Source organism: Moschus berezovskii, chromosome 2 (genome assembly GCF_049115385.1).
Source record: "Moschus berezovskii isolate FMDL1 chromosome 2, NW_MosBer_1.0, whole genome shotgun sequence".
NCBI lineage: Eukaryota > Metazoa > Chordata > Mammalia > Artiodactyla > Moschidae > Moschus > Moschus berezovskii.
Window position 1 is genome coordinate 4,117,747 of NC_142461.1, and position 6,306 is coordinate 4,124,052.

Here is a 6,306-nt window from a genome sequence, read left to right on the forward strand (position 1 = left end):
TAGAACTCATGCAACTCTTGGTAGAAGAGCCCAAAAGAACCCATGGGCCTTTACTCTCGAAAGGTCAAGACTATCTTTTTGCACACCCCTCTCTCCACCAGGACACAGGACAGTGTCCAGGATAGAGTCACGCACATTGCCAGACCTAACAAAATTGCACTTGCATTTGCCCAGGAGTAATTACTGAACGCCTACTGTGTGCTCAGCACAGTCATTTGCCGGCCAGCTGGCCAGCCTGCCCTGGCAGGCTGACGGCCCGGCCAGCTGACTGATGGAGCTGTATCAGCTTACACAGCAGTTGGTGTTTCCTTCACTGTAAATGCCCTTGTCTCACTGGATAGAGGGAGCGTGTGATGATGACAGGGGTGGTCAGAATGATTTAGTTTCATCTCTGATGCACCCTGCCTGGGGAATTCTCATTGTCATCAGGTGGTGACAGCTTGTGGTTGCGGGTATTAGACAGCTCAGCTCCTTGTTTCAATAAGTATCATATAAAATTATTAAACAAGCAGATGAAAGACAAAAGGGTCAGACTGATCCATTTGGGGAAAGACTACCTGAGAACTGCTGACCCAGGCAGAAGAAAAATATATTGACATGCGTGTGTTCTCAGGGAGTCCCCCAGGTGTTAATTATGGAGTTGACCTGTGATCACGCCCCTTAAGTCCAAAAGGAAAGGATTCCTGAGTCTGTCTCCCCACTATTGTGGTTTGGGGGAAAGTAGTTTATTATCCTGTCAGGATAATAAAAGAAATACATCCCTACTATAAAATATTTAGGCAATACATTTTAGGGGCTATTTAGGGAAGTGGGGAAAAAAGAAAGTAAAAATCACCCAGTAACCTCATTCCTGCAAAAATACAGCACTGACCTTTTCTTCCATCTTTTTTTCTTGTATATATTTTCCATAGCTGTGAAGATAACAATAATTATTAATAACTAGGGCTTCTCTGATGGTCCAGTGGTAAAGAATTCACTTGCAATGCAAGGGACACCAGTTCGATCCCCGATCCGGGAAGACCCCACATGCCATGGCAACTAGCCCAGGAGCCACAACTACAGAAGCCCTGGAGCCCTAGAGGTCATCCTCCACAAGAGAAGTCACCGCAACGAGAGGCCACGGCAGCAAAGAGGAGCCCCCACTCACCCACCGCAACCAGAGGGAGCCTCGACGAAGAAGCGAAGACCGAGCACAGCCAACAATCAAATACGAAAGACTGAGTCTCCGCAGGGAGCTCTACTCAGTACTCTGTAAGGGCACAGGCGGGGAAAGGGTCTGAAAGAAAAGAGTAGATACGTGCACACGCGTCACCGATCCCCTTCCCTGCACCCCGAAGCTAACGCAACGGCAGATCAAAGATCCTCCGATACAAACGTAAAAGAGGAACGACGAAATCTTAAAACAATACATACCAGGCACTGCTTTAACTGCTTTACGTCTGTTTGCACACTTAATCTTCCCTACAGCTCTACGAGGTAGTATTGTTACCCCTATTTTACAGATGAGTAAACCGAGTCACAGAGAGACCAGGTTGCCTGAGTTTGCAGGACTAAGAGGCACAGCTGGGATTCAAACCATTCCTCCACACTGTTCTCCTTAGGTCCAATTTATAGTCTCCTTTTTGTCTTCAGCATTATAACATATACACTATCCCAAGGCACGAGCTACAGAAACATTATTTTTAATGGTTGCTAAATATTCCAAGTCGATGGACTACAGTTTACTTAGTCATTCCTCTATTTTGGATATATTTTTTCTCCAAATTTTCAGGGTTCTGAAACCCTCTCCAGCACAGCAGTGAACGAACCCCCGCAGAAGAGAGCCACTGCCTCCCACTCTTTCCCTTCCAGGGAATGCTCATCCCCACACAGCCCATCACTGCCACACAAAGCTGGCCCCCGCTCCCGCCCAGGGCTTGAAAGCAACAGCTCCTGGCCCCCAACTCTCCACCCCATCCCTCGAGGCAGAAAGTTTGCAATCAGAATTATGAACAGACTACATTACACCCTGGACCAAAAACATTACATTTCCAAGCTTGTCTCGGGCAAGACAGTGTGGGCAGTGCACCTGTCCACTGGCCACCTGGGCAGCACACCTACAGTCTTCCAGCCTCGGTTTCCTCCTTGTAAACAGAAATACCAGTGGGACCCTTGCCTCCCTTGAATGACAAGTTCTCAGTGAAGATCAGATGACATAATTGCCATAAAAAAGGCTTTCGAAACTGAAAAAGAGCTCTACATATGCAAGAGATTGTTATTATTATAGCATTAAGTCGACAGTGTTCCCTGAGGAGCTGCTGCGAGCCAGGCATTTGTGTGAAGCCCTGGGGACGTAGAGACCCACAAGAGAGCCCCAGGGCCAACCCAGAGGGAAGCACAGTCTGACAGTGGCGGACTGACCAGCAGTGACACATAGAGGAATGAGTGCTTGGGCAGAGAGGAGCATAGGGCTGCAGGAGCCCAAGTCAGGGAAGGCTTCCTGGAGGAGGTAACAACTCAGCTGAAACCTGGAGGATGAGTTTGGCAAGATGAAAAGGGGTGGGAGGCTTGAGAGAACAGCATATGCAAAAGTGCGGAGACAGAAAAAGAATGACATTCTGGAAAGAACAGTGTGGCCAGGGTGTAGCGGGTTTCTGGAGAAGTGGAAGGAGAGGAGGTTTGCGGTGTGGACCACACCAGCATCTGCTCTTTTAACTGCTGCTGATCCTGTAACCGTTGAGGGGATGAGGAAGGGGCGGCCCAACCCACTCCCAGCAAGCAGCACCACCCTCTCTCCAGCCTAAAGGCCGCACAGCATCAGGGCACCGGACCCGGGGAGTCAGCCTGGGATTTGCAGGTGCCACTCTTCATCAAGCCAAACAGGGCAGGGTTTAGAGGCCTCGTCCCAAGCCTCTGCACACCCTCGCCACCCCCCCATCCCCACCTACCAGCTCCACTGCATCCCCGGGATACCCCAAAGCTCAAACTCGATGGATTCCCCAGGAAGTTCAGGCAAAGAACCTACTAAGGCGCTGGGTATTCATTATTATCGCCTTTAAACCTTTCCAGGACTTCCCTGGTGGCTCAGATGGTAAAGCAGTAAAGCGTCTGCCTACAACGTGGGCGATCCGGCTTCGATCCCTGGGTCAGGAAGATCCTCTGGAGAAGGAAATGACAACCCACTCCAGTACTCTTGCCTGGAAAATCCAATGGACGGAGGAGCGTGGCAGGCTACAGTCTATGGGGTCACAGCATCGGACACGACTGAGTGACTTCACTTAAATCTTTCCAGCAAGCCTGTGACCTGGATTCCTGGTCCCATTTCACCAATGAGGGCCAGAAAAGTCAAGTAGGCACTCGTGAAATGAAAATGTGTTTAGGATTCAAAGTGGTGTAGGCATCGGACAGGCGGAGATTGAAGCCTCTGAACAAGTCCCCACCTGTTGCTCCCAGGCCAGGCTGAGATTTGCACCTCGAGCAAAGAGCCTGCAGACCGCACAGTGGCTTGGGCACGGGATGCGTCTGACGCCACATTTGCCTCTCCCAGGGCCCTGCAGGTAGGGGACCAGGGTCGGATTAAATCAGAATCTCTCTGCATTCACCAGGGAATGTGGTACAAACCCCAACCCAGGCCCTAGACACATTCTCGCGCAGACTGCCTTCCGGGTTTGGTTCAAATCCAAGAAGCTAGTCCTTTCCGGCTCAGCTGGGACTCCAGGGAAACCCCAACCCGCTTGCCCTCTGGGCATCTCAGAAATGCTCCCACACAAGCTCCCTTCCTGCCAGCGGAAGAGCCAGGCTCTAGTGACCTGGAGGAGAAGAAACCACACAGCGGCTTCCTTGGCCAGAAGGCAAGGGAGGCAGGAGCCGTTTTGTGTCTCCAAACGAGATCCGCAACATTTCTGCGCCTCAGTTTCTTCACAAGGGCAGGAGGTTCACTGGCCCACTGAGTTCCATTGGAGGGTTATGTATTTCCTGCTCAACAGTTATTTAGACGCTGTTCTGGATACTGGTGGGCTTCCCTGGTGGCTCAGATGGTAGGGAATCACCCGCAATGCAAGAGGCCCAGGTTCGAGTCTTGGTTGGAGAAGATCCCCTGGAGAAGGGCATGGCAGCCCACTCTAGTACTCTTGCCTGGAGAATCCCATGGACAGAGGAGCCTGACGGGCTGCAGTCCATGGGGTCGCCAAGAGTCAGATAGAAAGAAGGAAACAAACGAAACGCTGTCCTTGGGAACCTTCCATTCTCTGGTGCCTCTGTTCCCCCAGCTGTTCAGTGGAGACTGTAATAGTGCCTTTCTCACGGAGTTGTTGAGGGGATTAAATAAATGAGTATCTGTAAAGAGCTTAGTATAGGGCCTGGTGCTTAAGAAGTGGCTGCAAAAGTTGACTGTTAGTAGGAGTAATACCCTCCTCCCTGGGTTATAAGGATTAGATGAGATCATATCTGTAAAGTACTAGGGTGTGACGAGCACAAAACATGAAAAAAAGACAGCTACTTCCTCAAACATTAACCAGTATAATCAGCCCATTTTAGGGAGGAGGGCACTGAGGCATGAGACTAAGGGACTTGCCCAAAATCTCACTTTGGTTCCTGGTAAAGGCTCTTAAGCACATTCTAAACCAAGATTTCTCAGCTTTGGTGCACTCGGGGCTGGACGGTTCTGGGCGCCATAAGAAGTTTAGCAGCATCCATGTCCCCTACCCATGGACACCCAGAGCTCTACCCTCCTCCCATGCTGTCACAACCACAAAGGTCTGGGACATCGCCAAATGGCCCCTGGGGGGCAAAACTGTTTCCCAACCACACAAGAAGCACTGCTCTAAACTGACCCTTGAGCTCACATTTCAAGAACCGCCTGCCCCCCACCAACCCGGATCTGACCCGAACGCCCCTCCTCTCCCCAGCGCCAACATAAATGCCCTGTTCCAACCACCCTCCCGGAGAACCCGCCCTTTCTCAGGCAAACCTCAAACTTGCCAGCCTCCCTCCCTCTGCTCCGGGTCTTCCCCACCCCAAGACCCCCTACTCCCACCCCCTACCCCGTGCCCATCCGAGGCCCAGCTGAAGCCCCACCCGCTCCCTGAAGGACCTCTCAGGGCCCTAGAACTTGCTGTCTGTGCCCAGCCCTCCAACTCCTATCATAATCAGTCACCAGCCTGTCTGTGCTTGCCTGCTCCCTGGCCCTACCCCTACCCCACTCCAGACAGAAGCAATTGGAGGGCAGGAGCTGCACCCGACTCCTCTGTGTGTGCCAGCACCCAGCACAGCGCTAGGCAAAGGGAGAGGCTCACTGCTCTGCACACAGGGCCACTCACGGGTGCCACTGGCCCTCAGACTAAGGTCAGCATCACTGCACTCTGCTTAGCAGTGGCTGAGTTAAGGGTGAGAGCCAGCCTCGGACTGCTCCCACTTGTGGCTCCTTCCTGACTGTAGACAGGATGGTAAAGTCCTCCAGGCCTCAGCTTCTTCATCTGTGAAATGGGGATGATGTACCGTGTTGATAGGCAGCCCCGCTGGGACAATCAAATGCTCCTGACTCCTAACCCAGTGCTCACTCGCTCTCCTCTCTGGTTTACAGGACAAGGATGCCCAGAGGAGGCTGCCGCCTGAGGTGGGAAATTTCTGCCCCAAGTTCCCCCTGAGGCCTGACCATCGAACTCAACTGCCGGGATGGGGAGGAAGAGGGTCTGCTGCGAACCAGGATGTGAGCGAGCCGCGGGGGCAGGGAGGGCGGAGGCCGCCGGGGAGGCCGCCAGACACGGTAAATAATTCACGCAGATGAACTGGAGATAAAGTGCGGCTTCGCGGGGGGATTGAGTTCAGGTCGGAGGAGGCTCAGACGGCTGCAGGGTACTTGTGGTCGGCCCTGTCTGAGAGGGGAGAAGTAACGCGGCTCGGTCTGCCGGGAAAACGCGGCCCCAGGTGCCGGGCCCAGGCCACTCCCTGTCGGTGGCGGGAGCTCCCCGGAACTGCCCCGCGGGGCGACCAGCCTCGGCCGGCGGCCTCCGCCCAGCCGTCCCCATGGCAACCGGCTGGCCTGGTCCAGGGTTCACCGCCAACCGGATCCTCAGCCTCCCATCCCCCAAGGGAGGATGGGCGGCGTAGGCCCAGAACCTTGCTGTTCTCCGGGCTGCCGGGAGCGGTACAAAGTTGCCTTCTACCCTCTGCTTTCATTGGAGCACTGGAAACCAGGGACTCTTGGGGTCAGCCTCCCTGGGGTCAGTGCCAGCTCCACGATTGTCTGGCTGTGCCAGATTAGGCAGGTGACTTCACTGCTCTGTGCCTCGATTTCCCTTATCTGGAAAATGGGAAGAATAATAATAA